Source organism: Balaenoptera physalus (genome assembly GCF_965194825.1).
Source record: "Balaenoptera physalus genome assembly, chromosome: 2".
NCBI lineage: Eukaryota > Metazoa > Chordata > Mammalia > Artiodactyla > Balaenopteridae > Balaenoptera > Balaenoptera physalus.
In genome coordinates, this window is record NC_138883.1 from 26,642,456 (window position 1) to 26,660,050 (window position 17,595).

At 42.5% G+C, this 17,595-nt stretch overlaps 1 protein-coding gene across 1 annotated transcript in view; it reads right to left on the reverse strand.

Moving 5' to 3' along the window:
* ESRRB (estrogen related receptor beta) overlaps positions 1-16,897 on the reverse strand; it is a 196,920-nt gene extending 180,023 nt beyond the window's left edge. Inside the window, exon 1 of the mRNA XM_082451780.1 lies at positions 12,791-16,897. The gene's annotated coding sequence lies outside the window, so the exon portion shown is untranslated. The remainder of the gene's footprint in view (positions 1-12,790) is intronic.
* Positions 16,898-17,595: the final 698 nt, after the last annotated feature.

Sequence of the window (17,595 nt, forward strand, 5' to 3'; positions counted from 1 at the left end):
ATCAACTCATTTACCTTTCAGAGTTCCCTCACAGACTGCCATGGGGAGGGGTGGGCAGGGACCCGCCGCAGCCCAGGAAGGGCCTGCCTTCATTTGATCTGGAAAGAAAAATCTATCTTCTCAGGAATAGACCTAAATACAACACATCGGTGCAGCTGGGTCATTAATCATCTCCCGCTGGGACACAGGAGACCAGGGAGCAGCCATCGTGGGCACTGGCGTTCCACACAAGGGCCAGGCGGAGCTGGGACACTGCTGGCTTTTCCCTCTGGGGGGCATTCCACAGGGATGTGGGCTGGGGATGTCTTGCATGGGAGGAGGAGGTGTGAGGGGCAGTTGATCCCCTCCTAGACGGTCAGCCATGAAAGGAGGTGCCCCCACTGAAGCAAATACCCACCCCCCTCAGTGGACGCAGAACCTCTTGACCAGGAGCCCCATTTGCCTGGGAACTGCCAGGCCCAGCCTTTTGATGCGGGCCTGCAACCCTCTTGGGGGGTCCTACACTCTTAGAGGAAGGGGAGGTACCAGAACAGGGATGGGGGAATAACAGGAGACCTAACAAGGGGCCAAGTCAACAAATCAAAAGCCCCCAGGCCCAGCCCCCCTCTCCCAATTTCTCCCATTCCTTTACCCCAAGTGACCCCGCCCTGCTGCTCACCCAGGCTACATGGTGTCCCATCAATAAGCTCTCCCTGCGGGGCGCATTCCTAGCTCTACCGCCTTCCCTCTCTCTCTCCCCTAATTTCTATTCATTCTTCATGACTGTGACGTCCTCCCTGTCCACTCCCTGCCCACCGGGGTCTGACCTGCTGGTCTCCCCACCGCCAACAGTACATCTCCTTCCAGCCACCCACCGCATCCCACTTTGCCCTGAGTCGTGTACTGTCTTCTCTTGTGTATTTGCCTCGTGCTACAGCAAAGCGGTGATAATGGAAATAAGGCACCATGCCCTGAGCACCTGCTGTGTGCTAGGGTCTGTGTAAAGCTCTACATTGCCTTATTTAATCCTTACGACTACCCTATCGGGCAGGGGTACTTTTCCCCATTCATCATCCAGGAAAGTGGCAGTCAGAGAATGAAGTGAGATCACCCAGTGGGAGTCAGGATTGGAACCCACATCTGCCTAACTGGAAAGGCTGTGCTCCTAGCCACTGTTGAACCATCTCTGCCATGGATTCCCGCTTGCATGGCTCTCTACATTCCATGGGATAAAATCCAAGTCCTCTGTCTGGCTCTAATCTATAGTGAATAATTCTGCTCTGTGTATTATATTCCTGGTTACATCTCTCACTGTATCCTGCCACGTGGAGCTTTTCCCTCTACAACATTGCATTCTCTTTCATACCTCTGCCCGGAACATAGCACGCAACCTTCAAAACCCAGCTCCAATGTTACCTCCTCTGGAAGCCCTTCCCAACTTCAGCCACTCCTTCCTCTGGACTCCTACAGGATTGTGTGGCACACTCAGCTACAGCACTTATCACCTGGTACTGTAAATATTTGCTCACACATTGGTCTCCATTCCTGGGATGCGGCTGCTAGAGGATGAGGACTTGTTTTTTGTATGTTTATTTCATCCTCTGTCCCACTACCAACCAATGCCTATCACAGGTCCTGGCATTTAGTAGGTAACCAATAAATGTTTATTGACTGACTGAATGAAAACTGATGAATTATGAAATATAGAGTAAGAAGGTGAAGGGTGAGGTCAGAGATCGATGTAGGATGAGTGAGAAATGGTCCACAGGGCTGCTGGTGGAGTAGGTGGTGCACTGCACAATTCCAGGAGGCACCGTTCATGTAAGGGTCCACATGAACTTCCTAGGATCATGCAGATCACTACCTTTGCAGCTATATGCAGCAGCCCCAGAAAAAGCACAGACTTAGGAAGGCATAGACCCTTTTCCAGGGAAAAAATAACCAGCCAGTTAACGTGAGTTGGGAGGGGTTTTGGGAAAAGGGAACATAGATGAGAATTCTAGAAGAGGAGCTTGAGGGAGCTTGGCAGACATGATTGGTTGGCTACCCTACAGTCTTCTCCCACTGCGTTTCCTGGCTGGCTGGACCTGTCACACATTGTAGAGGCTGAAGATGCCATCTGGTTTTCCCAGCCTTCCTTACAGCTAGAGGCTGCCTTATGTCCCAGTTAGACAATGAGACTTAAGGAAGAGTCTCTTTGGTGAGAAGGGACATTTGCAAGAGAGAGAGATGGGAAATGTTGCAGAGGCCACCTTGCCACCATGAAGAAAGAAGCTTGAAGGAGAAAAGCCAATATGCAGAGGATGGCAGAGCACAAGAGGGGAAAGGGCATGGGTCCTTGAGGGCATCGGTGACGTGCTGAACCAAAATCGACCCTGGAATCATGTACTTCTTGTTATAGGAGATAATGCGTGTTTTAATTACTTAAATCCCTATTAGTTTTTTTTCCATTACTTACATCCCCAAGCGTTCTAAGTGATGTATTGGTGTGTGTAGGGGGCGGGGAGAGTTCATACTAAATATGGCAATGCAAGTTGGGAGCCAGTTAATTAATGTAAACGGGATGTAAATGAGCAGAAAAATCCTGAGACCTCATAAATTAAGAATCCCTAAACACAAACATTAGTCAGTATCAATAGTGTGAATTTGATTTCGTATTTTTGGTTATTCCATTTGTCTCTGATTTGTGTATGATAAGTTGGTACTGTCTCCCCTTAGCTGTAATCCAAGCCCCAACCTTCACCTTCCCCAAAATGGTTAGTCTTTGGGCCAGAAAAAAAAAACCTTGCATACTTTTTATTGCAATTTACAAAATGCTATTCATGTAGTTAGGCCATAATAACCCCCAGGCAGACGGGACAGGGGTGAGGAAACAGCCAAGGGACAAGGGGTAGCATGAAGATCACCCTCTTTCTCTATATCAGTTGGGCCTTGTGAATGAGTTTCTTGAAGAACTCCTTTTGCACCTGAGCACTTATTATGTGTCCTGTTCTGAGTACTTTACATATGTTAGCTTATCTGATCCTCACAGCAACGCTATGAAGTGGAGATACCATTCTCATCCCCATTTTACAGGTGAGGAAACTGAGGCAGAGGGAGGCCCTATAACATTCCCACCTTGAAAGAGGCATGGCTGGGACATGAAACAAGTTAGTCCCACTCCAGACCTACACTTCCCCCACAACCTGCTCAATGATGGGGGCAACTCTTTCCTGGAAAGAAAACAAAGCCATTCTGTGTTTATGAATCTGTGTCCCTCCAGGAAGAACCTAGAGTTTGGGGAGGAGCTAAGCATCCCTCTGTCTTGGTTAGTTTTTATATAAGCGTCCTGCCATCCTCCTGCTGGCTCACTCCAAGATCTAGAGAAACTTGCGTTTCCCTCCCAGCACTTGACACCCAAGGGGTAGGTATGAGGGGTGGGGTTACCACTGCCACCACAAGGACTACCAAAGCTTACTTAATAAATAACCTGGAACTCCATAATCCTTCCCCGTAGATTGCTTGGTATTTGCCTACAGTAGACTCAGAAGTAATTAAATTACCATGCCACAAGCCTACAAGTCTCAGGAAAAGGCCTAAGCTAAAGTAAAGCTTTACTAATTCAGACAAATGGAAGGAGGGAGGTGGGGAAAACCAGAAGGAACTGTGGCTTTCCTTTTAAAAGAAACACATTTTTTACATTTCTAGTACTTATAGTAAATCACACTAAACATTAACAGCAGCCAAATGGGGTTCTTGCTGAGTTTGCATGAATGAATAAATAAAACTAACTTTAATTAGCATATTCCTTATATGCAAATATCGTCTATTAATACTCTTTTGAGAGCTTGTTGCTTGAAGGTTAAACATTCATTCATTCATCCAACAGGCATCATGGAGAAACATTACTGAGAATCTACAATGTGCTACTATGTACTCTGTGCTAGAAGCCAAGGATAAAGAGTTGAATGAGATTCAGACGATGCCTTGGAAGATTCTATATATGCAAACAAATAAACTATGGTACAGTATGCTAGGATTTATTAGAAATCCATAAGCAATGTACTGAGCACCCACAATCCATAGAACACCTGACTCTCCTTAAGAGGAGGTAAAAGAAGTCTTCCCTGGGAAGGTGTTATTTGAGCTGGGTTTTGAAGCATGAATAAGAGTCTGCCAGGAAAAGAAAAGGAAAAAGGCTTGGGTGGCCACACGACAAGGGTCAGAGGATCATTCAGGGACCCAGTGATGATGCTTCAAGGTGGCTACTTGTCATTCATATGAGCTACCGCTCACATGTCACAAATTGTGAACTGTTGGAGTAGAACTTTTCAATTAGATGATTTAATGCAGAAAGCTTTTTTAATACAGAAAAGTGCAAAAGGTAATAAATACCTATGTACTCACCACCAAAAGGAAGAAATATTAACCTTATGTTGTTAGCTGCAGATTTTTTTTTTCTTAGGAAACAAAATGTTATATCATTAAGACATTGACACTGCTCATCAGGTGTTCCGTTACCTCTTCCAATGGCCCCTTCCCTGACTGCCCTCTACAGAGCAGACCCGTCTCCTCTCCTCTCTGTCTGGGGCCTCTGCTTATTTCCTTCAGAGCATCTCCCAAAGTTAGAGGTCACCTTGTTGATTTGTTGACTCGTCTCTCCCCCACCCCACTGTGAGGTCATCACTGTAAAAGAGATGCCTGGAATGGCTTATTTACCATGGGCCCCTCTGTGCCTGACATATATTAGGTGCTCAATTAATATTTGTAGAAGAAAGGAAGGAAAGGAGGAAGGAAAGGTGGGCAAGCTTCTAGGTTAGTGTGAACTCTTCTAGGAGACAGGCCATCTTCACATGAAGGCAACTTAGCAGAAGGATAGCAATTTGGTTTAATTCCGCAGATACTCTTTCAGTACCTCCAATGTACAAGGCACAGGACAGGCTGTGCCCCCTAGGCTCTTACTCTGAAAGAACACCCAAGGCTCCTAGGAGCTGGACCCTGGGCAGGGACGGTTTGGGGGCATGTCTGGGAGACTTGGGAAGTCTAGCCCTGGGCCCCTGGCACTGGAGACAAGGTGTCAAAGCCTCTGTCAATCAACATGGAGTGGAGGTGGGCAGGCTTGTGGAGCGACTGCAGTGGGACTGGAGCTGCGCATTGTAACCAAGGAGACTGAGCAAGGTGAACGTGTTACAGGCAAATAAAAGAAATTGACATTCAGGAAAGGTGACCAGTTACACATTAAACCATGGAGGGCCAAACCTCCCCCACAGCATATACCTAAAGACCTGCCTTTGTGCTCAGCACGCAGAAGACAGTTTCTCCCTTTCAGACATTCTTACCATTTCCCTTACCATTACTCTAAGTCAAATCCCAAGTTATTCTATCATCAGTCAGCTGTGAATTATGGAAAATTCTGGTTGCTGTTGGGCTGGGGGTGTAAGGACTTGGTAGCAGTGACTTAGGAAGAGGAGTCAACCCTGGCTAATTATCCTGACTACCTGCGCTTCCCTGCCCAGCCTTCTGATACCATTTGTGGAGCAAATGTTTATTGAGCACCTACTAGGAGCCAGGCATAGGGCTGAGGGCTAGAGATCTGAAGATGAGCAAGGCTTCTTAAGAAGGCAAACATACAAAAGCAAAATATAACACAACATAATAAATACTAAGGCAGAGGTAGGATCAAGTGCCTTGGATGCTCAGAGGACCCCAGTGAAGTTGTCAAAAGAGAGTTTATGAGGAAGTAGGATATTTGAGCAGGGCTTTGAAGCCTGAAGAGGAGATTGTAGGCATATAGGCAGGTGAGCGTTGTTTTCCAGGTCCAGACAAGCAAAAAGCAAAAAAGGCTCTGGCATGCCCAGAGGAGTGGGGAGGGGGAGGGAAGAAGGAGTGGGGAGGGGGAGGGAGTGGCAAGAGCTGGTCCCTGTGCCTAAAATGTCCAACCTTGTCTGGCAGGCTCCTTCTTGCCATTCAGATCTCAGCTTTGTGGTCACCTCTCCGGGACACCTTCCCTGGCTACCTACCTGTCAGAGTGTCTGTAACTTACCTTAAAAGACCCCAGCATGAAAGTGTGGTATTATATGTGTGAGACCTAGGTTAAGCTATAACCTAGGGACCTCTAGCATTTCAATCAAGAATGCACAGTGCAGGGTGAGGGTTGCCCATTAGCTGGGAGGCCCATGGTCAGAGCTTCTGGTATTTTTGTCTAGATCAACGAGCAACACTTGGCTAAGTAGCACAGTGAATGTCAGAAATGGAATTTTATTGATAAATTAGAAATGAGTTCTGTTGTGAAATTTTCAACAACCATGTGAGAGGGTGCCCCACCCCATAACCCCTCTGCCCATCTGGGTTCACCTGCATCTGAGGTTGACAGTGTCTGACAGCTTGGCCACTTCCCACCTCAAGTGCCTGTGTCTTTTCCCTTTTCTGCTTGATTCTTTCCTCTGCTGCCACTGGAGCTTGCTCTGCTAAAAGCAGGTCCAGCCAGGAGAGTTAATGCCCCCAGGGGCAAACTTCAACTGATAGGAGATGGGAGTCACTGGATAAATACCCCAGTCTCCCAGTCCTTTGGTGGAAAGATTTTTGAGGTTTGCTCCACATGGTGTCCCAGAGGGTCCCTGATGGGTTAAGGTCCAACCACTCACAGCAATAACTCTCTCCTTAGTAAAATCTTTGCTGTCTTTCCTCTCTTCCCTGTTCTACTTCCCCTATTCCCTCACTTGTGTTTCCTGAAATCATCTCTGAAATAACATAGCTGTACCCAGGGTTTTGTCTCAGGGTTCTACTTCTGGGAGAACCCAAAGTAGGACAGCAACTGGCCTAGCTAAAATGTGTGGAAACATTCTCCCTCCCTTGTATGTACAGAGTATACGAATCCAGTGGAGTCTGTAGGTTTTACCCATCGGGGAGATACTCTAAGTCAAATCCCAAGTTATTCTATCATCAGCCAGCTGTGAATTATGGAAAATTCTGGTTGCTGTTGGGCTTTCAGGGTAGTAAGAATCCTGCCTCTGGAATCTTGGTAATTTTTGGAGCACCTAAAAGGACAGAGAGCTGGGATTTCTTTGAGCCTACAGAATAGGTGTATGAACTGTTTTTGCACTTGACTCCTGGTAGAAGTTTAGTTCATGAATGTCTCTATGAGGGTGTAATTCGGTCTGCAGTAGCTTCTCTTATAACATGGTTGTGAAATTGTGGGGGAGAGCTAACACTCATCCTCTTCAAACTTCTTTAGCCACTCCCATTACCAACCAAAAATAACCTAAGGGTTATCATTGACCAAATGGCCTAGTTCAGTTTGCAACACCACCTAAAGCAGCCTCTTACTAGCATTCATATAATCTTACTTCAATTTCCCAAGTGGCACTTATTAGTTTTTAAAAAATATGTTATTCTTTTTATTTATTTGTTGTTTTCTATCTCTATACCCTCTCCAATCCCAGCCCTTAATGAAAGGTAAGCTCCATATGTTGTTTATCTCCATTTTCTCTGGCACATACATACAACAATGCCCAGCACTTAGGAGTACAAAAATGCCTGGCTCAACAAATGTTCTGTTAAATATTGAGGAGTGACAGCAGGTACAACTGAAGTCAAATAACAGGGGACCTTTTATTTTAAGAAGGGAGATTGCCTGCTACCCTTCAAGCCTATGATTCTTAGCCTGTGGAGGTCACGGACACCTCCGAGAATCTGAACAAAGCTATGAGCCACTGCCTTCCCCAGAAAAAAAATGCACACATAGTGACACACATTAAATTGTACCTGAGGTTTCAGGGAGTGTATACGCCCCAGGTTCAAAATTCCTCCCTCTAGCCATGTGCAAGCCAAAAAAGGCTTTTAAGCAGATATGTGACAAATCCAGCTTTGTTTTTTAAGAGGATAACTCTAGGGGTCCTATAATGATGGAGGAACAGAGAGTAGGAGGCAGAGAGACCCGTAGGAGGCCTTGAGATAGACCAAGAGGAAGAAGACATGGGTGTAGATTTAGGCGACGCTGAGGGAATGGAGAGGCATGGGGATCTGCAGTAAACATCTCTGAAATAGAATTTACAAGATCTGATAACTGACTAGCTGGTGGAGGTGATAGAGGGAGAAGAAGCAAGGTAGCTGTGAGAGTTCCGGCCTGGGACCCTGGTGGATGACGACAACCAGAACCGAGGCAGAGATGGGCGCGTTCCTCCCTCTGCCGTGCCGGAGAAGTGATGGCCTGACCTTCAGGGCTGAGTCATAACTGCAGACTTTTTGGTCTCCCCTCAGGCTGCCCTGCAGTTCCTGGAAAATAGCCTGAACCAAAGGGCACAGGCAGGAGAGAAAGAATCTGCTTCTTCTGTTTCTGAAGGTACCGCTTTCCCTTGGCACAAGTTTTCCCCCCTTTTGTCGAATCTTTGTTGGAGGAGCCAACTATTTAGTATGAAAATACAAGTGAGGGACTTCCCTGGTGGTCCAGTGGTTAAGACTCCGTGCTTTCAATGCAGGAGGCGTGAGTTCGATCCCTGGTAGGGGAACTAAGAGCCCACATGCCACGTGGTGCGGCCAAAAAATAAAAATAAAAAAATTAAATAAAATACAAGTGAAATATAGCAGTCATAGGATGAAAAGGTCAGGAACCTTATTCTTCTTGGATATCTGTGGCCTAAAGCAGCCTTTGGCTCACATCACGTGACTATTGTTGAACTGTCTGTGCTCCTTGCTGAGGCAACCCCCATGCATGCATGTTTGCACAGTCTCTGGCACCTATTCAAGGACATTGCTCCTATAATTCTCCCCTCTTTCTCCTCTGTCATCGATTTCCCCTTCCACTAGACCATTCCGGACATAAAGGCAAACATGCCATTTTTTCTCCAATTTGAAAAGACGCTGTCTGACCTCTCTTCTCAGTGCAGCTTCTGCCCATCTTCTTTGTCCTGCTTTATTGCAAAGTTCCCGAAAGGAGTTGCCCATACTTACTGTCTACAATTTCTCTTCTGCTGAGCTCTCTTGAACCTATATAGACGAGCCTTTCCTTCCTACCATGAAGCCAGAAGGCCCTCATCAGAATCACCAAATGCCTCCATGCCACTGAATCATTACCAAATACCCATCATTACCAAATTGGGCCTCAGTAACATAGGTGGTCACTCCCTCCTGGACATCATTCTCCTAATATGTCTTCATTTTCCTAATATGTCTCTGGATGTTCCTTCCTAGTCTCCTTTGCCAATTTTTCCTCGTCTCCTGGACCTCTAACTGTTGGAGGAGCCTGGGGGTCAGTCCTGGTCTTTACCTCTTTTCTACCTACATCTCTCTTGGAGACATCCTTACGTCTCATAGCTTTAAATACTAGCTATATGCCGATGCCTCCTAAATTTACATTTCCAGCCCAGCCCTCTCCCTTGAATTTCATATTTTTATATTCAACCATCTGATTCCACTTGAATGTCTAATAGACATTTTCAGTCATCATTCAAAGTTGAGCTTTAGCAATCTCCCTTCCGGCCTCTACAGACCTGCTCTTCTCATCTTAGTAAATGGTTTTTCCATCTTCCAATTGCTCAGACCAAAAATCTTGGATATCCTTCATCCCCCTCTTTTTCACACCATATCTGATCCTGTGGGCTTCATCTTTGCACTTCTTCTTTACATCCTGATCCAAGCAAGACCTTTCCTACCTGGATTATTGCCTTCCAACAAGTCTCCTTGCTTCCTCTGTCGCCCTTCTATCTGTTCAATACATAGTAACCAGAGTGAACCTGTTCAATCATAAGTCAGTCATGTCACACTTATGCTTAAAACCCTCCTATGGCTTCCCAGCTTATTCAGAGCAAAAGCTAAGGGCCTTACAATGACCTCCAAGGTCCTTCATAAATGGCCCCTTTTCCTCTGTGACTTCACCTTCTACTACTCTCCCATCACTCATTTTTCCAGCCACACTGGCCTCCTTGCACATCCTTAAACATACTGGCTGCCCCTGCCTCATGGCTTTGTACTTCCTGTTCCACCTGCCTGGAGGGCTCTTCCACCAGATATCTGCATGACCTGCTCTCACACCTCTTGCAGGTCTTCATGTATGTGTTACCTTCCCAGTAAGACTTTAGCTGGTCATCCTGTGTAAAATGACAACTCACTCCCCTAAACATTTTCTATTCCCCTTTCTTCACGTATTTTCCCTAACACTTTTCATTATTTCATACACTATATATATTTTTTTTTAATTTTTTAAAAAACATCTTTATTGGAGTATAATTGCTTTACAATGGTGTGTTAGTTCCTGCTGTATAACAAAGTGAATCAGCTACACATCTACATTTATCCCCATTTCTCCTCCCTCTTGCGTCTCCCTCCCACCCTCCCTATCCCACCCCTCTAGGTGGACACAAAGCACGGAGCTGATCTCCCTGTGCCATGCGGCTGCTTCCCACTAGCTATCTACTTTACATTTGGTGGTGTATATATGTCCATGGCACTCTCTCACTTCATCCCAGCTTACCCTTCCCCTTCCCTGTGTCCTCAAGTCCATTCTCTACATCGGCGTCTTTATTCCTGTCCTGCCCCTAGGTTCTTCAGAACCATTTTTTTTTTTTAGATCCCATATATATGTGTTAGCATACGGTATTTGTTTTTCTCTTTCTGACTTACTTCACTCTGTATGACAGTCTCTAGGTCCATCCACCTCCCTGCAAATAATTTCATTTCGTTTCTTTTTATGGCTGAGTAATATTCCATTGTATATATGTGCCACATCTTCTTTATCCATTCATCTGTCGATGGACACTTAGGTTGCTTCCATGTCCTGGCTATTGTAAATAGTGCTGCAATGAACATTGTGGTACATGACTCTTTTTGAATTATGGTTTTCTCAGGGTATATGCCCAGCATTTCATACACTATATATTTTACATCATCATTTAGCCAATTTTCTATCTTTCCCACTAAAATACAAGCACCACATGTACAGGTATACCTCGTTTTATTGCACTTCACTTTCCCACACTTAGCAGATATTTCATTTTCTACAAACTGGGGGTTTGTAGCAACCCTGCATTGAGCAAGTCTATTGGCGCCATTTGTCCAACAGCATTTGGTCACTTTGTGTCTCTGTGTCACATTTTGGTAATTCTTACAATATTGTAAACTTTTTCGTTATCATTATATTTGTCATGGTGATCTGCATTCTTTAATGTTGCTGTTGTAATTGTTTTGGAGCATCAGGAGCCCCACCAATATCAGACAGTGAACTTATTTGATAAATGCTGTGTGTGTTCTGACTGCACCACAGACTGGCCATTCCCCATCTCTCCCCCTCTCCTCAGGCCTCCCTCCTCACTGAGACACAACAATATTGAAATTAGGCCAATTAATAACCCTGCAATGGCCTCTAAGTTTTCAAGCAAAAGGAAGAGTCAATTTATTTACTTCAAATCGCAAGTTAGAAATGATTAAGCTTAGCGAGGAAGGCGTATCAAAAGCCAAGATAGGCCAAAAACTGGGCCTCTTGACCCAAACAGTTAGACAAGTTGTGAATGCAAAGGAAAAGTTCTTGAAGGAAATTAAAAGTGCTACCCCAGTGAACACACAAATGATAAGAAAGAGAAACAGCTTTATTGCTGATTTGGAGAAAGTTTTAGTGGTCTGGGTGGCAAATCAAACCACCCACAACATTCCCTTAAGCCAAAGCCTAATCCAGAGCAAGGCCCTGACTCTCTTCAGTTCTTTGAAGGCTGAGAGAGGTGAGGAAGCTGCAGAAGAAAAGTTCGAAGCTAGAGGAGGTTGGTTCATGAGGTTTAAGGAAAGAAGCCATCTTTATAACATAAAGGTGCAAGGTGAAGCAGCAAGTGCTGATGTAGAAGCTGCAGCAAGTTATCCAGATCGAGCTAAGATAATGAGTGAGGGCGGGGACAGTAAACAACAGATTTTCAATGTAGACAAAACAGCCTTATAGTGGAAGAAGATGCCATCTAGGGATTTCATAGCTAGAGAGGAGAAGTTGATGCCTGCCTTCAAAGCTTCAAATAGGCTGATTCTCTCATTAGGGGCTAACGCAGCTGGTGACTTTCAGTTGAAGCCAATGCTCATTTGCTATTTCAAAAATCCTAGGGCTCTTAAGAATTATGCTAAATCTACTCTGCCTGTGCTCTATAAATGGAACAACAAAGCCTGGATGACAGCACATCTGTTGACAGCATGTTTTATTGAATATTTTAAGCCCACTGTTGAGACTTATTGCTCAGAAAAAAAGGTTCCTTTCAAAATATTACTGCTCATTGACAATGCACCTGGTCACCCAAGAGCTCTGATGGATGTACAACTAGATTAATGTTTTCATGCCTGTTATCACAACATCCATTCTGCAACCATGGATCAAGGGGTAATTTCGATTTTCAAGTCTCATTATTTAAGAATACATTTAGTGGGACTTCCCTGGTAGTGCAGTGGTTAAGAATCCTCCTGCCAATGCAGGGGACATGGGTTTGATCCTCGGTGTGGGAAGATCCCACATGCTGCAGAGCAACTAAGCCCATGCGCCACAACTACTGAGCCTGCGCTCTAGAGCCCATGAGTCACAAGTACTGAGCCCGCGTGCCACAACTACTGAAGCCTGTGTACCTAGAGCCAGTGCTCCACAACAAGAGAAGCCACTGCAGTGAGAAGCCCGCGCACCGCAACGAAGAGTAGCCCCCGCTTGCCGCAACTAGAGAAAGCCCGTGCCCAGCAACAAAGACCCAACGCAGCCAAAAATAAATTAATTAATTTAAAAAAAGAATACATTTAGTAAGGCTATAGATGCCATAGATTGCGATTCCTCTTATGGATCTGGATAAAGTAAGTTGAAAATCTTCTGGAAAATACTCACCATTCTAGATGCTATTAAGACCATTTGTGATTCATGGGAAGAGGTCCAAATATCAACATTAACAGGAGTTTGGAAGAAGTTGATTCCAACCCTCATGGATGGCTTTGAGGGGTTCAAGTCTTCAGTGGAGAAAGTAACTGCAAATGTGGTAGAAATAGCAAGAGAACTAGAATTAGAAGTGAAGCCTGAAGATGCGACTGAATTGTTTCAATCTCATGATAAAATTTTGACAGATGAGTAGTTGTTTTTTATGTATAAGCAAAGAACGTGGTTTCTTGAGATGGAATCTACTCCTGGTGAAGACGCTATGACGAGTGTTGAAATGACAGCAAAAGATTTGGAATATGACATAAACTTAGTTACAAAGCAGTGGCAGGGTTTGAGAAAATTGATTTCAATTTTGAAGGAAGTTCTACTGTGGGTAAAATTTTATCAAACAGCATTGCATGCTACAGAGAAATCGTTCATGAAAGGAAGAGTCCATCAATGCAGCAAACTTCAGTGTTGTCTTATTTTAAGAAATGGCTACAGCCACCTCAACCTTCAGCATCCACCACCCTGATCACTCAGCAGCCATCAGCATCAAAGCAAGACCTTCCACAAGTAAAGGTGGCTCAGATGATGACTGGCATTTTTTTAGCAATGACATATTTTAAAATTAAGGTATGTACATTGGTTTTTTAGACATAATGCTATTGCACACTTAGTAGACAACAGTATAGTGTAAACATGACTTTTACATGCCCTGGGAAACCAAAAAACTTGTGTGACTCGCTTTATTGTGATATTAGCTTTATTGTGGTGGTCTGGAACTGAATCTTCCGTATCTCCAAGGTACGCTTGTACAGTGATTTTTGCTCTTTGTTTACTGCTGTATCTTTAGCACCAAAACAGTGCCTAAATTATAAGTAGAAACTCAATAAATAGTGTTCAGAAAATGTATGAATTCTAGTCCTGGATCAGAGCCTAAATGACCGTTCTAGAGATTATAAAAAGAATATTTGTTACATTCTCCTTCTCACTAGGATGCAGTGGCTTATATTAGAGCAATGTTCCCACCAAGAACAAACAGAAAAGCTGGATAAAATACAAAATTCTATCTGAGGTCAGTGGAGAGTTTCCAAAACAGCTGGACAATGGGGACGGGCCTTGAAAACATCCTGAACTCCCAGTTAGAACTTTACTCTTAGGGCTACACCCTAAGAGTAAGAAGCATCAGAGGTAGAACAAAACTTTAGAAGTCTAAGTCCAGCTTTGCATTATTTCAGTCTCTAATTGGATTGAGGTAATCTGCCTGCCCTAGCTGCCCAAAATCCAATACCTGCCCAAAATCCTGCTCAAATCCAATTCCACAAATCTGGTATTGGATAAAATTTCCTGGTACAGAAAAGAAAAGGACAAAGCAATAGAAACAGATCCACAGATGAGCCAGATATTAACATTATTAGACATAGATTTTAAAATAAATGTGATGAAAGTGTTCAAGAAAATAACTGACAAAACATTGGAGTCTCTATCACTGAAAAATATAATGTCAAATTAAGAAGTCAATACATGGATATAACAGCATAATGGACAAAGATGAAGAGACGATTGCTTTGCTAGAAAATAGGTCAGTAGAAAAAAAGTCAGACTGAAGCACAAAGAGAAAATGTGAAAAAAAAAAAAAAAAAGCAAACAGGCATGAGATAGGGTAAGAGTTCTAAAATATGTGGATTTGTAGTCCCAGAATTTGAGAAGAGAGAATTAGTGGAAGCAATATCTGAAGGCCTAATAAAGGCCTAGAATTTTCAAAATTGATGAATGATATCAAACCAAAGAAGCAGTACAAACCCCAAGGAGGATAAATACAAAGGAAATCACACCCAAACACATCCTAGTCAAACTTCTGAAAACTGAAAACAAAGAGAAAATCTTACAAGCTGCCATAGTGAAGATACATCACATTCAAAGGAGCAACAATAAGTCTGACAGATAACTTCTTAATATAAATGATGGAAGCCAGAAGACAAGGAATGGCATCTTTAAAGTGCTTAAAGTTTTCGGAGTACAGGTCTTTTGTCTCCTAGGTAGGTTAATTCCTAGGTATTTTATTCTTTTTGATGTGATGTAAATGGGATTGTTTCTTGAATTTCTCTTTCTGATCTTTTGTTGTTAGTGTGTAGAAATGCAACAGATTTCTGTGTGCTAATTTTGTAACCTGCAACTTTACCAAATTCATTGATTAGCTCTAGTAGTTTTCTGGTGGCATCTTTAGGATTTTCTATGTATAGTATCATTTCATCTGCAAACAGTGACAGTTTTACTTCTTCTTTTCCAATTTGGATTCATTTTATTTCTTTTTTTTCTCTGATTGCCATGCCTAGGACTTCCAAAACTACGTTGAATAAAAGTGGCAAGAGTGGACATCCTTGTCTTGTTCCTGATCTTAGAGGAAATGCTTTCACCTTTTCACCATTGAGTATGATGTTAGCTGTAGGTTTGTCATATATTGCCTTTATTATGTTGAGGTATGTTCCTTCTATGCCACTCTGGAGAGTTTTTATCATAAATGGATGCTTAATTTTCTCAAAAGCTTTTTCTGCATCTATTGAGATGATCATAAGGTTTTTATTCTTCAATTTGTTGATGTAGTGTATCACACTGATTGATTTGCAGATATTGAAAAATCCTTGCATCCCTGGGATAAATCCCACTTGATCATGGTGTATGATCATTTTAATGTGCTGTTGGATTCAGATTGCTAGTATTTTGTTGAGGATTTTTGCATCTATGTTCATCAGTGATATTGGCCTGTAGTTTTCTTTCTTTGTGACATCTTTGTCTGGTTTTGGTATCAGGGTGATGGTGGCCTCATAGAATGAGTTTGGGAGTTTTTCTTCCTCTGCAATTTTTTGGAACAGTTTCAGAGGATAGGTGTTAGCGCTTCTCTAAATGTTTGATAGAATTCACTTGTGAAGCCATCAGGTTCTGGACTTTTGTTTGTTGGGAGTTTTTAAATCAGAGTTTCAATTTCAGTGCTTGTGGTTGGTCTGTTCATATTTTCTATTTCTTCCTGGTTCAGTCTTAGGAGACTGTACCTTTCTAAGAATTCGTCCATTTCTTCCAGGTTGACCATTTTATTGGCATACAGTTGCTTGTCTCTTATGATCCTTTGTATTTCTGTGGTGTCTGTTGCAACTTCTTTTTCATTTCTAATTTTATTGATTTGAGTCCTCTCCCTTTATTTCTTGATGAGTCTGGCTAAAGGTTAATCAGTTTTGTTTATCTTTTCAAAGAACAAGCTTTTAGTTTCATTGATCTTTGCTATTGTTTTCTTTGTCTCTATTTCATTTATTTCTGCTCTGATCTTTATGATTTCTTTCTTTCTACTAACTTTAGGTTTTGTTTGTTCTTCTTTCTCTAGTTGCTTTAGGTGTAAGGTTAGGTTGCTTATTTGAGACTTTTCTTGTTTCCTGAGGTAAGATTACATTGCTATAAACTTCCATCTTAGAACTGCTTTTGCTGCATCCCGTAAGTTTTGGATCATCGCGCTTTCATTTTCATTTGTCTCTGGGTATTTTTTGATTTCCTCTTTGACTTCTTCAGCAATCCATTGGTTGTTTAGTAGCATATTGTTTAGCTTCCACGTGTTTGTGTTTTTTATAGTTTTTTTTCTTGTACTTTATTTCTAATTAGAGCAGAAATTATTAAATAGAAAATAGAGGTATGTAAGATAAAATCAACAAAGCCAAAAATTGGTTCTTAGAAAAGACTAGTAGACTGAAAAACCCTTAACAAGAATCACACAAAAAAATTAATAATAATAATAAGAATGAGGGCTTCCCTGGTGGCGCAGCGGTTGAGAATCCGCCTGCCAATGCAGGGGACACGGGTTCGAGCCCTGGTCTGGGAAGATCCCACATGCCGCGGAGCAACTGGGCCCGTGAGCCACAACTACTGAGCCTGCGCATCTGGAGCCTGTGCTCCGCAACAAGAGAGGCCGCGATAGTGAGAGGCCCGCGCACCGCGATGAAGAGTGGCCCCCACTCTCCGCAACTAGAGAAAGCCCTCGCACAGAAACGAAGATCCAACACAGCCAAAAATAAATAAATTAATTAATTAATTTAAAAAAAAATAATAATAATAATAAGAATGAGAAGGGGAACACAATTACAGATTCTACAGACTTTTAAAAGATTAGAGAATAACAACTTTGTGCTGATATAGTTGAAAATTTAAATGAAAAGGACAAATTCCTTTAAAAATAAAACTTAAAACTGACACAAGAAAAAAACAGAAAATCTGAATAGTTCTCTTTATATATTAAAGAATTAAAATTTGTAATTTCTAGGTCTAGATGGCTTCATTTGTAAATGCTTCCGAAGATTTAAGGAAGAAATAAAATACCAGTTTTACCCAGTCTCTTCCAGAGAATAGAAAAAGGGGGAACACTTCCCAAAACTTGTTATTTGGGTGAGCATAATCTGACCAGCATAATCAGACACAAAATATGATAAAGGAAATTACAAGAAAGAAAAGTACAGCCCAGTATCCTTCATAAATATTGATGCAAGAAATCTTAAATGAAATACTAGCTAATCAAACCCAGAGTTATATAAAAAGGAAAACTAGGGTTTAGGGTTTATAGAAAAGCAAGGTTATTTTAACATTCAAAAATCAATGTAATTCACTATTATTGCTGAATAAAAAGAGAAAACATATGGTCATTTTAAGATGCCCCACTTTTTTTTTCATAAAATATATTCCATAATTTAAAAAAATAAAAGCCTCTTAACAAACTAAGAATAAGTGAGAGCTTCCTT